At 38.1% G+C, this 14614-nt stretch overlaps 1 long non-coding RNA gene across 1 annotated transcript; it reads right to left on the bottom strand.

Annotated features, from left to right (window-relative positions):
- Positions 1–5461: 5461 nt before the first annotated feature.
- Positions 5462–13693, bottom strand: LOC120319920. Its single transcript, XR_005559859.1, has 3 exons — positions 13117–13693; positions 7792–7839; positions 5462–6274 (listed from the first exon to the last, which is right to left on the bottom strand). It is a non-coding gene; the product is annotated as an uncharacterized LOC120319920 (long non-coding RNA).
- Positions 13694–14614: the final 921 nt, after the last annotated feature.

The raw sequence follows: 14614 nt of genomic DNA, 5'->3' as shown, positions 1-14614 counted from the left end.
TCAAACATTCACTAAAGGTTGTAAATTGAGGACTACCTGTGTATCAGTTTGGATCCTGAATGGAATAATAATAATAATAATAATTAATAATAATGATGATGATGATAAAGTTGGAAGGAACCTTGGAGGTTATCTAGTCCAACCCCCTGCTCAAGCAGGAAACCCTATACCATTTCGGACAAATGGTTGTCCAGTTTCTTCTTAAAAACTTCCAGTGTTGGAGCATTCACTGCTTCTGGAGGCAGGTTGTTCAATTGGTTAATTGTTTTAACTGTCAGGAAGTTTCTCCTTAGTTCTAGGTTGCTCCTTAGTTCTAGGTTGATTAGTTTCCACCCGTTGCTTCTTGCCCTGCCTTCAGGCGCTTTGGAAAATAGCTTGACTCCCTCTTCTTTGTGGCAGCCCCTGAGATATTGGAACACTGCTATCATGTCCCCCCCTCGTCCTTTTCTTTGTTAAACTAGACATACCCAATTCCAGCAACCGTTCCTTATATGTTTTAGCCTCCAGTCCCCTAATCATCTTTGTTGCTCTTCTTTGTACTCTCTCTAGAGTCTCAGCATCTTTTTTACATCGTGGTGACCAAAACTGGATGCAGTATTCCAAGTGTGGCCTTACCAAGGCATTGTAAAATGGTATTAATACTTCACGTGATTTGGATTCTATCCCTCTGTTAATGCAACCTAGCACTGTGTTGGCTTTTTTGGCAGCTGCAGCACACTGCTGGCTCATAGTTAAATGATTGTCCACTAGGACTCCAAGATCCCTCTCACAGTTACTACTATTGAGCAAGGTACTCCCTATACTATACCTGTACATTTGGTTTTTCTTGCCTAAATGTAGAACCTTACCTTTTTCACCATTGAATTTCATTTTGTTAGATAGTGCCCAATGTTCAAGTCTGTCCAGATCCTCCTGAATCCTAAGCCTGTCTTCTGGAGTGTTGGCTATTCCTGCCAACTTGGTGTCATCTGCAAATTTGATGAGTTCCCCATCTATCCCCTTGTCCAGATCATTGATGAAGATGTTGAAGAGCACTGGGCCCAGAACAGAGCCCTGGAGCACCCCACTACGCATTTCCTTCCATGTAGCTGCAGTTCCATTGAGGACCACATGCTGAGTATGGCTGGTCAGCCAGCTACAGATCCATCTGGTGGTGATGCTGCCTAACCTGCATTTTTCTATATTATCAAGTAGTAGGTTGTGATCTACTTTGTCAAATACCTTACTGAAGTCCAAGTAAATTATATCCACAGTATTCCTCTGGTCCACTAATTTTGTCACTTGTTCAAAGAATGCAATAAGATTTGTCTGGCATGATCTGTTTTTGACAAACCCGTGTTGGCTTTTAGTAATGACTTTGTTTGCCTGTAGGTGTTTGCTGATTCGTTGTTTGATTATCTTTTCCAGAATCTTCCCAGGTATTGAGGTCAGGCTGATAGGTCTGTAATTTCCTGGATCCTTTTTTTTTTTTCCTTTTTTGAAGATGGGAACTACATCAGCTCTTTTCCAGTCCTCTGGTAGTTCCTCAGTGTTCCAGGATCTTTGAAAAATATAGTTCAGTGGTTCTGAGATCACATCTGCCAGTTCCTTGAGAACCTTGGGGTATAATCCATCTGGTCCTGGTGATTTGAACTTATCTAGGTTGGACAGGTGCTAACTTACTATTTTCTTGCCTACTTTAACTTGTGTTTCTAATCTGTTTTTTATGGTACTGTTTTTGATAGGTTAGACTGTTTTTCCCCTTTGTGTATAGACAGATGCAAAAAATGAGTTAAATAGTTCTGCTTTCTCCCTGTTGCTTGTCACCTTCTTGCCACTTTCACCCACTAATGGACCAATCGTTTCCTTCACTTTTTTCTTGTTTTTTACATGTTGAAAAAAGCTTTTTTTGTTGTTATTTTTGACTTTGGTTGCAAGCCTTAGTTCATTTTGAGCCTTAGCTTTCCTCACTTCGTCTTTGCAGGCTTGGGCTATTTGCTGATATTCTGACTTAGTTATGTGCCCTCTTTCCACTTTCTATACATGTCCTTTTTATCTTTCAATTGATCAAAGAGTTCTTTATGCAGCCATGCTGATTTCTTTTGAGAGCTGTTAGTTTTCCTCTTTGTTGGTATTGTGCTAGACTGGGCCTTTATTATCTCACTTTTCAAAATTTCCCAAGCCTCTTGAGTTGTTTTCCCCTGGAGGATTTTCATCCATGGAATCCTTCCCAAACCCTCTCTAAGTTTATTGAAATTAGCTCTCTTGAAGTCCAAGACTCTAGTTTGACTGTGTTCTGTTGCTTATGCTTCCATAAATGTTGAATTCCAATATTGCATGATCACTTCCTCCCAAGGTTCCTTTGGCTTCAACACCTTCTATCATTTCATCTCTGTAAGTGAGAATTAGGTCCAAAATGGCTAATCCCCTAGTTCCCTTCTCTACTTTTTGGGAAACAAAGTTGTCTGCTAAGTTTGTCAGGAATCTGTTCGATCTTCCACTTGGTGCAGAGTTTGTCTCCCAGTTGCTGTCAGTATAACTATCAGCTTTTTCATTCCCTTTTTTTCTGCACCTGGAGTGGGCAATCATACATGTTACAAAATCTCTTTTGGGATACATATATCTCCTTAGAGTAACCCAAGACTGAGCTACTGATATTTGGCAATTGGATTTTGTAATTTTTTTGTGGGGGAAAAAAATCACAACTTTAATAAGGCTCTCGTGTATTTGGTGTGCTTAGCACAATTTTAATTTAATTACCGCCAACACTGTCTTCTTCAGTATATCACTGCTTCATGATCATGTTCCCATCCACCCCCAGAGACTGCAAAATGCAGTACCTAGCCACAAAAAGAATGCCCGTTTCTGCTGCATGATGAACATAAGGACTGTCGCCAAACTATTAAATAAATATTTGAGCAAATGTTTTTTTTTATTTTATTATCGAGAGCCATATGAATTTACAGACTTTTTTTTCCACTAGCAAAAGTAAATATTTTCAATCAACAGGTAGAATGATAACCAGTTCCCCTCCCCCAACAGTAACTGAGCATGGTGCAATAGTTACGGATAAGACCAGGAAGACATCTATCTATCTATCTATCTATCTATCTATCTATCTATCTATCTATCATCTGTCAAAATTATTGGCCATCTATCTTACCCCAAGGTAACTCTGGGCCACTTACAATATTAAAAATAAAACTATATAAATAGAATGCTATAAAAATACAAAATACATTGATTCAGGCATACTTGCCCTGGGTCTTTCTGGGTTCACAAGGATTTGATAGAGGACATAGTACATCAGGTGGTACTTGTGAATTTTTTTTATTTATTGGCATGGCAAATAGTATAAAATAAAATACCCTCTATTTTCACTAGCTAGCACTCCTTTCCAAGATACTTATTACTAGATAAACCAAAAGTATCTTTCTACTTATCTGATACCACAGAAAAAGACAGGAGTAAAGAATCAGAGGCTTGAGTTGTTTTCAACAGGTAAATCATTTTAAAAATAATACATGAAGATTCTAGTTTCTGGCCAAGTTTACCTAGTTATATCTATAGTCTAATGTGTTAGCTAAATCTAAACAATACTATTTCTATGCTCTATTCCTATTTTCTGCTTAAAAATAAGGAAGGAGCTAATTATATTACCATTCTCTCTCTCCTTAATTGACATTGCCTCAATCTCTGAGTGGCCAAATTTGGTTTCTTCATTCTCTTCCACAGAGGCCATCTGCACTTGGTACATTTGTCCCTGTCATCAGGTCCTCCTCTGTTTCAGTGGTCTTCTTGACCCAGACCTCCCAAGAAAATGATCAGACTTCAGCAAGTCCATCTCAGGAGCTCCAGCCATCAACTTTTGTCTAAAACCAACAAGCTTCAGTAGCCAAACTGATTAAAATCCACCATAGTTTTGCCACCCATTACACCTCTATCCTGCCTCCTAAAAGTGCCTCCTCCTTTTCACAAGTCCATTTTTTTAAAAGACAGATCTGGCGGCTCAGCAGGGGGTCTTCTCTTCTTCTATGGGAAAAATCTTTCTGTGGAAAATTAGGTTGCTCTCTGCATCTAGCAGAATACTTGGTTTGGCTACATCATAGAATGCTTTCAAAGTACTCTCAGATATAGCAGCCAAGTGACTTTCATTTAGCCCAACCTACTTTTTAGGATTATTGTTATAGGAAAAATTGGAGCAATGTGTTCTATGCAGTGCTTTTTTTGAAGGAAAAAAAGATGCCGGAACTCACACACGTCATACAACCCGCCTTGCCTACCCTACAAGGTTCCATCCCAAAAAGGTGCCAGAACTTCCTTCTGGGCGTTCTATGACAAAAAAAGCCCTGGTTCTATGTGACTACCTTTAGCTCCCTGGGAGAGACGTTAAGCTGAGACAGCAACTACTCAGGTCACACAGTGAGTATCCTTTATTAAATTTGGACCTGAACTTGGCTCTCCATATGTGATTCTAACACTGAAAGCACTGTATTATAACAATAAAAGATCTTTTTAAAAAAAATAAGAAACATGAGTAGGAGAAGTATGAAGAAGGTTGCAATAGGAAACAACCATCAGTCCCAGCAGGCTGTACCAGCTCATGGAAACTCAGGAACAATATTAGCAAACCATCATCTATATTATCCAGAGAAGCAGAGCGGAGGCCTAGAGGTGAATTATTTCGCCTCCCCACTCGAAAGGTTGAGAGTTTAATCCTAGGGAGCAACATATGTTTCTCTATCAGGGCACAAACATAAAATATCTGCTGCGAACTCTGCGTAGGCATCAGGAAGGGCATCCAGGCAATAAATGCTCAGCTCCACTTAGTTACTCTGAACCCATCCCGAAGGAAGGAATTAGGGTCATAAAAAGAAAAAAAAAATCTATATCATCTTGAGAGTAAGGTAGATAACCAGAAAGTTTTATTGTTGGGGAAGAGGAGGTGTTCAAGTTGGAAAATAGGCATGCTGTTTATTTGAGATCTATACTGGAATGTTGATTTTTGAGCAAATAGGTTTGTGGAAGGTCACATATATATTGGACTTACAGTAAGTTATTAAGATTTTTTTTACAACACTATTTTGACCTTTTTCTTCTTAGCAAACTTTTGGCTAGGGTCCAACCTAACTATGTATGTCACAGTCCATTCATTTGGCATCTTTTAATCCTACCTGCTAATCAGCATTCTTGATACAGACTTCAGATGTTATATGAATAATAGACAACTTTATGATTTGCATGAGTTTTTCTGCCTTCATATGTTGATATATTTTAAAAAATAGATTTGTGCAGTAATAAATCTATACAATACAAGGTTATCAACAGGTAAATTGTTTTATCTATCCCTTTGATGGTTTGGATGGTTCAGTAATATTTTATTTAAGTCAAATATTCAGAGCTGGGGATTTCAAACCTTTCTTTTTTCCTTCTGATTCTCAATGCTTGATGTGCTTAGCCTCACTTGCCAAGCCAACTAATCCTCATCCCTGAATTACCAAAAATTTACTAAGCTCCATTCTATGCCTTCAGGGGAAAAAATTCCCAGGCACCATCTCTCAGCCTATCAAATGTTTCCAGCAATACAAACTGCCTAAGCATTTTTAAAATTACAAGCTAAGAGGCCTAGGATCCAATGCAGGCAGCAAATCTGAAAAAAGAATATGAGAAAAATATGCTGAATGGCGTTTTCAGGGAAGGTGTGTCTGTTTTTTATTGCTGTATAAGTTTGCCTTCGATATAGAATTTCTATGCAAAAACATTTCTGGGCACCTCCCTTTGCAGCAGACACCCTAAGTTTCAGATCGTCAGGCAATTTTCTCTGCTTAAGTGACATAGTACTGTATGCTGCTGTTAAAAAGGAGGTGACATGGGAAAGGTAGCAATTGAGTCTTTTCCCCCCTCTCCCTAGCAAAAGCGAAGAGTTTTTGAACATTGTGATAAAGATACTACATTGGTAAAGGAAAACATTCAAGTTTTCATCCTGCTTATTCAAGATTTCTGTGTTATTTAGGTTTTATCAATCTTTTATCCATCAACATCACTCCTTGTCCAGCCCATTTTTTGTAAATTATCCTACATTCTCTCTGACAGCTTTGTGTGACATATTCAGCTGCATCTCACGCAAACTATACAAACAAAAAAGAAAAAAGGAAACTTGGGACATCCCTGTTTTTCGGGATCTTAGCATACCATCTTAAAATGCATGAGTGAGCGGAGGATCACATAGGTCATCTAATCCAAACTCCTGCTTATTATAGGAATCCAGTAAATCATTTTATCTCTGTGGCAGTAACTGGAAGAGAAGATTATGTGATGGTGACTACAATTCTTAATTAAAGTAAGATACTTACCGAAGGTGAGGATTTATTTCATCATGCAAGACTTTGTCTCAGTAGAAAGACATCACAAGAATCTGCTATAGCAGGAAACCATAATCTTGGGGAGTTTCACAAATCTTTGTCATAGTGGGCATGGCCAGTCATAGGACATCCACTTAGAAGAAGGTGGATTGTTGAATTTGGTCCCCCTTATCCTCATGTCATGAGAATGCTGTCTATTACAACAACTTACCTCTGTATTACTTTCCAAGCAGAAAAAAAACATCAATTATTTCTACTTTACCGTACTGTCATCAATAAAAATTATGTTAGGCACTGGCATTTTGTAGCATATTAATTTCCTACTTATTTATCAAGTGGGACAAGAAGCCTAATGGTTGTCAAGGGAGGCATTCTGAGCACACTATCTTGTAAAATACCTTTGCTCAAGGGAATAATAACACCATCTATAGGGCTGCTATAAGCAAACAATCAGAGCTGTAGCAGAAATAGGAGCAGCCATTTGAGTTCATACAGCAGCCATTTTGACAGCTTTAATCAGTGTATTCATAAACAGCACAGCTGGAACAGAAATCTACAGAATGACAGTATAAGGCAGATAATTCTTTTCCAGGTACATTTCAGTAGCTTGAACATACATGTACACATAATAAAAACTTTTACACAGATGCAGTGTTTTCGAATCTAGAGCTATTTGCCCTGTCAGAATTAAGATTTGGGAATAAAATCCTCATTTACTCATAAATAAGACTATGATTTCCACTCACAAATTTTATTTTTCATGCTAGAATCTTATTTTTTTATCACCCGCATAATAAGTAAAAAAAATCAAGTCAATAAAGCATTTCTTAGCACGTGCTAGAAAAAAGTGTAGATACTGAATCATTACTTGACACAAATTTTATTTAAGGAGTAAGAATCTCACATTGGAATTTAAGAAAAAAAACTCAAATCCCAGATGTCTATCTAATCCTAACTTTTTACTTCCCAGAATAAGCAACCAGATATCATTGGAAGCCTGAACATGTGGTAAGAAAACAGCAGACTTTTCACACTATTGTTTCTCAGAAATTTATATCTATGTACATTTTATCTAAGTATGGAAATTCATATAGTTAAATGAAATTATATTCTAACTGTGACATCCTATTTACAATTATATCACAAAGCATTTGACCTCATATGCCATTCTCAAAGGATTTCAAGAAGTTAGATTTTACTTAAGATAATATCACTCAGTAAGATAAAAAGACATTAACCTGCTTTTAGGAAATAAATACTTGCTTATTCCTAAAACATTTTACAAAAGAAGCATTAGATGTAACTGCCCAGTAAGCAGTAAGCATGTTAAAATTAATATAATCTTAAGATCAGATAAAGTGACTAAGAAGAATTACACAATGGGAGAAAATAGGTGAGATTTTAACTCTAAGCAAGTCCACTGTGCTTGAACCATAATCTCTCCACATACCTTTTTCACCTTGCAAACTATCTTTATTTCGGCTTTATAAATTGGCATCTGGTTTGAAAACAGAAAATAGAATAAGAATAAATAGACAAGGAGAGATGTCAAAATATCTCCTCCTATAATTAATATACAGACAGACAGACAGACAGACAGACAGACAGACAGACATAGTGATTTGTTGATAATATCCAACAGTGGAGAGTGGTCAAATCAAAAAGGGTTTGTGAAGTCCTCCAAAAAGGTATCTACAGGTTGGGTTCAAAATCACAACTGTAGTTCAGTGTAACCTGGTATTTCACCTTGGCACTATGTCATAATGGGATCTTAGCTCACAGTAATGGAATAAGATAGGGATCTTGGAGTCAAAGTAGCCAGCTTAATGAAAATATCCACTCTGTGTACATCACTCTGTATGATGTAAAAAAGACAAGTTCTATTGAAAACATGCAAAAAACAGTAAGTACTCCACAAGGAAACATAACAACCACATTGTAAGTACTGCCCAGAAGAAGAAGAATTGGAGAAGATCTTGATGTTTAGAAAAAGAAAATACAATTGAAAAAGAGGCCAGATGCTGAGATGAACAAACATGAACTTATGAGAACTCAAAGCAGTTACTGACATGCAGGACTAGCAAAATGATGTCCATCAGGTCAGGAAGAATTGGAAGTGACTAAGCAATGACAAAAAATATGGAATAACAGAGGGTAAGGATAGACATGTGACAGGCCATATGAAAAGACTCTTTGAACCCTCTTATGTTAAAACTCAGTCATCTATTGAAAATAAATGCTGAAGATGCATAAAGAAATATGTTTTTATTCAGAATGTAGTTATAAGATAGAATATGGTGTCAGTGGTTACTGAAATGGTAGCCAATTTGGATAATTATTAAAAGCTATTGGATAGGTTCATAAGGAATCAGAATATTAATAGGTATAAATATTCTTCTGAATATCTTAAATATTAGTTACTGGAAAAACTGAAAGGGGGCCCTATTACTTTTTAGTCACAGTGCCTGAACGTCCTAAATGCATCCTGTAGATTACTCTGAAATAAAGTATTTTGGACTGTATGGGCCTATAGTCTGATCCTGCAGCACTCTTATGCTCTTAAGTAAGTTAAGGTATCCTTGAGTTAACCTTGATGTTTGACAACTATGTTGTCTTTTTAATGAGTTTATTTTCTTCTATCATTTTTTTAAAAAAACTTTCCAGTATATTTTACCATTCTGGGTAGTCTCCCTAGTGGTCTTCCATCCAAGTACTAGCCAAGTCTAATTCTGCTTACTTTTCAAAATCAGCCAAGATTGATTATATGTTGTTTTCTACTGGGATACAGGCCTAAAGATAGCCTAAATATAGTATGATGCAACCCCCATTATTTGGGGTATTTTGGAAAGATATGTTTTTGCACTAAAGATAAAACCTGTATATAATGTAATATGTACATATGACAATTGGTTGCAATTTGTTTTTGAACAAAAAAGAAGATAGACTTTGTGTAACAGATGGCTTATTTTCAGGTGAATGGACTTAATAAACCTGGACATCTCTACATTTTTTCAAAAGGACTCTTCCAATTCCTTCTGTATAAGATACTAATGGACCATCTGACAGACTAATTGCAAGAGAGAGATTTTTTAGATGAATTCTTTGAGACAGATGCATAGTGAAAATTCCAAGGAAAAAGGGGACGATTGTCATTAAATGCCCTGTGTTTAACAATGAAAGATACTTATGATATTATTTTCTAATTTTTTTGTCTGTTAAAATATGGGTAGGCATATGAGGGAATGGTTTATTTTAAAGAAAATAATTTAATCTATTGCATTAGCATTCGGATTAGTCCAGGCATTTTTCTAATTGCCTGATAAATGTGCCCCAATCTATATACAGCAAAGACAACAACAATAAAGAAAAAAAGATGTCCATGCATATGTAGGTTAATGGATTATTGTATATAGATGAAGGCTTTATGTAGTTAAAGATAAAAAGGATTGCAACATTTTATATGTCTTTACTTCTCCAACCAGACTTATTTATTGAAACAGATATTGGTGAAACAGTAGCTCCCATTTCATTTCATTGTATATGATCTATCTGTTTATATGATTCTAGAACTGCTTCACTACACTAATTATCAAAGTAGATTTGAAGCCAGCATGACAAATCTCATATGTTGAAAAAAGTATAAGAAAAATAAACCATGTATAAATACATAATACTGTTGTTTTAAAACTTCATTTTTCAATGTGGCACTCCCAAGGTGAGTGAAGACCACAACTCTCAGAATTTCTAGCCAGCAGAATTGCAAATTTCAACAGCTCTTGAGGGTATTGATAGGAAGGTTGTTCTAGAATTTTCCTAGAATGCTAAATTTCTTAGAAGTAACACCAAAAAGGATGGGAAAGTGTTAGGAGAAACAAACTGCAGCAACAGGCCTTGTTTAAGGTGGTTGCAATGGTGATTCATGCTTTCATCAATTTTGGCTAGGCTTCTGCAGTATATTGTACTTGAGGTACCTTGAAGACCACCCCAAAACAACAGTTGGTGCAAAATGCAATGGCCTGGTTACTCTCAGGTATTATCCACAAAAGCACTTTGCTTTGGGGGCTACACTAGTTGCCTATGGGCTCAATTCCAAGTGTTATTTTTGGCCTCAAAAGCTATATATGGTTTCGTGGCTAGATGCCATCATCTCCTACCTGAATCTCCTCATCCAATGCATCCTTGCTGAGACAAGAATGGTCACACCCTATTCCATAAAGCAAAGGAAGCAAATGTCAGGAGATACTGTTTCTCAGCTGTAGATTTAGACCAGGGATGTCAAACTGCCGGCCTGTTGGCTGGATGCGTCATGCCAAAACCACGCCCACCCCAGCTCTGGCAATGGGGAAAAAGTCACAATATGTCGTGACATGTCACGTGACATGGTGAGTTTGACACCCCTGATCTAACTCAAAGAATACTTTCCCTTAGAATTAAGACTTGCTGCATCCATTTTCTCCAAGCTATTGCAGATGCTTGGTGGAATCATTTCTTACTGATATATAATTCACTGCAGATTATTAACATTGGTTTAATTCCTGATCAGATCCAGTTTTATTTATTTTTATTATCACTATTATTTTTATTTATCCTTATAGCATAAGTTTGATTAGTCATTTTAATGCATTTATATTTACTATGACTGTTTTTACTGTTCTAAGCATTTTGTTGATCATTTTGCAAAATACAGAATCTGTACTGACTCAGCAGTATACAAATTAAATAAACCATAATGGCCTTATGAGCATGTTTTTGTTTGTGGTTTTTTTTTTTTTTGCTTTGTAAATGTGTACATCTAAAGCAGTAGGCAGTCTCTGAATATGTTAGGAAACCATTTTCAGAATTCTTAGCCAGCTTGGTTGGAAAAGGACATGCTAGCAGGGAATTCTGGCAACTGTTCTGTATATATAGTGGCACCAGACTGGAATATGTTCTAAAACGTCCTGTGCAAACCCTTTAAAATAGAAATAAGCCTGAAAAGGATGAAGCAATAATTAAAGGGTGTATCTATTTGCTTTGTCTGGGGTGACAAAATTTGGAGAAGAGGCAGTTTTAATCAGAAAAACAGTGTAGGGAAAATAATTAGCCCCTTTCTGCAAGAACTGTGAATCACAGTCAGATTTATTCAATTGCACACATACACACACCCTCTTATAGAATCAAGCAGCTGGTTTGATCTTCAAAGGCATAAGGGGCTGTGTTAGGTTTAGTTTTATATTCAGTGATACACAAAGAAGAGACATTCAGGGAGCTTGGCACAAAAGGTAATTAATGGAAGTGAATTTCTAATCTCAACTTTCATTGTATCCATGGTGGAGGGAAACAAAAATCTAATGAGCTAATAGGTGGCTTTAACTTGACTTATAGGTAGGCCACTGTTGAGAAACTGGCTTATCCTCAACAATTATGATAGGTTATCTTTCAACAGCAAAAAAGTCAGCAGAATACTATGGGAAAAAATAGGCATAAATATTATCCACAGTTTGAGAGAGTCAGACACTCCCACTCTGCTGAAAGATAAATGGGAACTAATGCTCAATAATAACTTCTTCTCTTTCCCCATTTTAGTATCTATCTGAACCCTCTTTTCACCACACCTCCATCATTTTCAGCTGCTCTCTTCACTCCACTTCACTCTCTTCCCATGTACTTAACTCCACCCTTCCTATTACTGCTTAGCTATCTATCTGAATTTATACTCAGAAGCTTGTTTGTTTTAGCCTACATATGGCATTAAATGTTTTATATTTTATTTTTTATCATCAATAATTTGTTGTAATGTCTCTATATAATGTATATTTCTAAAAAGCAAATATTTGCAAAAAATGGCCCTAAATTTACAAAATAATTATTAAAATTATATCCAAGAGTTTAATGGCTAAAATAACCCATCAATGCTGCCACATATTAGTCCTTCACCCTCTTTTAATATAGACAAGAAACACTTGGAACATTTCCCACATAAGAACTGGGATACCATATAAAATCCAATCTTCTCTCAGCCAACTGGAAATTGGTGCAGGTCTAATGTTTAGAAGTGGTCAGATATGGACTACTTTTATTTAATACATTGACATTTGAATTAGCCCTTGGACTCTGTTAACAGCAATTATTTTACCAAGGTCCACTCCAGTTCCTTACCTTTTCTATGACAAATGGGTCTGTTGGAACAGCTTTGTGGGAAATCATTAACTGTTCTTATATGAACTACATCCATCTGAAATCTCTCCTGCTGTCTAAATTATGATGCCTAAAGCATTACACAGCATGAAAATTAAAACCTGAATATTGTCCATTTATTTTATCTTTAATTTTTAATAATCTTATGACAAGGGTTTCTCCGATACTTCAAAATTTACTTTTTAAGCATGTCTCCTAAAAAGCATGCAATAGTTCATATTCTAGCAACCATTTGTTTTTTGAGACATGTTAAACATAGCCCCAGTTGAAACATGGAAGCCAATAAAATGCATTGTCTTCACCTAAAAATAATGCTGGCATCACATTCCAAGCGGTATGTTTGGAAGACCTTTGCCATACGAATCATACAGTTATGCAGGTCACCAAGCAACTACAGAGACTTTGAGATGAGGGCTGCCACTTTGCTAAGTAAGCTAATTTCGGTTATTAGAGAGCTTTTTTTTTTCCTTCTTCGTCCCAGAGCTGGTCACAAGGCTTGAAGAGAAACGAGAAGTGATTCGGTCAACGCGCCAATCTCTCCGCAACTCCCCGCCCTTCGCCCACCGGCCCCCGAAGTCCGCCCGAACCGCCGGCTCACCATTCAAGATGCTCTGGAACAAGAGGGCGGCCAGCCTCCACATGCCCTGCGCCTTGCTCGCCTCCCAGCCACGTCTGGGCTCCGCTAGCCGCCCGCTTCCTCTCCCGCAAGGCTCCCGCAGCCAACCAAGAGGGGACCAGCCCTGCTCCTGCCTCGGCGCCCTTCCAGCCGACGCGCTGCCCGCCTCGCCTTCAGCGCCTCTTCGCCGCGGACTCTGCCTTTCTCTGGCACGGAGATGCAGCTCGGGGCGAAAGGGAGGCGGCCGCGGGCACCTCAGGTGGGTCCTCCTTCCTGGCCCAGGTACACGCTGGCAGGTTGGCAGGAGCAGGTCCACAGGTGAAGCCGCCCTCCAGCGCAGGCAGAGGACCGTCCCTGGTCATATCCGGCCCTTTCTCTGCGGCAAGCAGGCAGGCAGCTCCCCGCGCACCACCCTTCAGCCACCGCAGCCAGGCAGCAGGCGCATCTTTCCTCTCCTACCGCCTTAATCACATTGGTCCCTCTGCTAACCTTCCCTGCCTGGCGGAGAGCATTAACCCCCTCGCCAGCCTCCTCCGCCAGTCGCAGCCCTCGCTCCGATCTTCAGGCGGGAGGAGAGAGAGGGTGGGAGGGAGGGGGAGAGAGGGAGAGTGTGAAAGAGAAAGACCCAGCCGGCCAGAGCAATTGCTGGAGCTGCACAGACCTCCCCTCCTTTGCTGAAGCATGAATAAATTTAAAAGGAGGAGTTGATTTATCTCTTCCTGAGCTGAAGTGTCATTTCTTGCAGGTGAGAGCAGCAGATAGAGTATCTTGTGAGCTGAGTAAAAAAAAAAAACACACACACACAATGACAGACCCTGACTTAACAGAAAGCAAGTTACAGTTTTAACAGACAATACCTTACCCTTTTTAAATGACTATTTTCTACATTTGAAAATGAACAGAGATGACCAAATAACCTGTTATGCTGCAAGTATATACTAGGGTAAACATACTCAGATGCTTTCTTCTCCTCTAAGACTACTTTTCTAGTCTGACATTCTTCAGACTAATTTGAAATGATGGGAATAGGTGGCAGCAGCTACCGGTAGCTGACCTTGACTCATCTCAAGAAGCTAAGGAGCTTGAAACCTGGTTTACTAAGGTTAGTACCTAGGTGAAAGAACTACAGGAAAGCCACGGGCTAAAATCTAGAATAGGAAATTAAAATTTGGAAGATGCCAATAACAAGTCATTTCTTATTTACTGTTTCCTTGTAGTCACAAGAAGTTAAACTCAAATTTGGACATATTTAACTAAATCCCTATTTGATATTCTTCATGGTGATTAAGAATGATGGGAATTGCATATTTAGAAAAGACTATATGTAGCTCAGGGTTGAACGGTGTAATAGTCTAATCTACAACAAGTACACAGCCATACTAGGTACGACAGTGACTTGTGTACAGCTAGTATATAAGAACCAGACATTGCAAAAGAACCAGAAGCCAAATATTAAAATTTGATATTGGCCGTACAATCC

The sequence above is a fragment of the Crotalus tigris genome, unplaced genomic scaffold (assembly GCF_016545835.1).
Source record: "Crotalus tigris isolate CLP2741 ecotype Arizona unplaced genomic scaffold, ASM1654583v1 scf7180000017601.7605149639:7615979, whole genome shotgun sequence".
NCBI classification, from domain to species: Eukaryota; Metazoa; Chordata; class Lepidosauria; order Squamata; family Viperidae; genus Crotalus; species Crotalus tigris.
The sequence above is the reverse complement of the archived record's forward strand: the minus strand, read 5'-3'. Positions and strand labels throughout refer to the sequence as shown.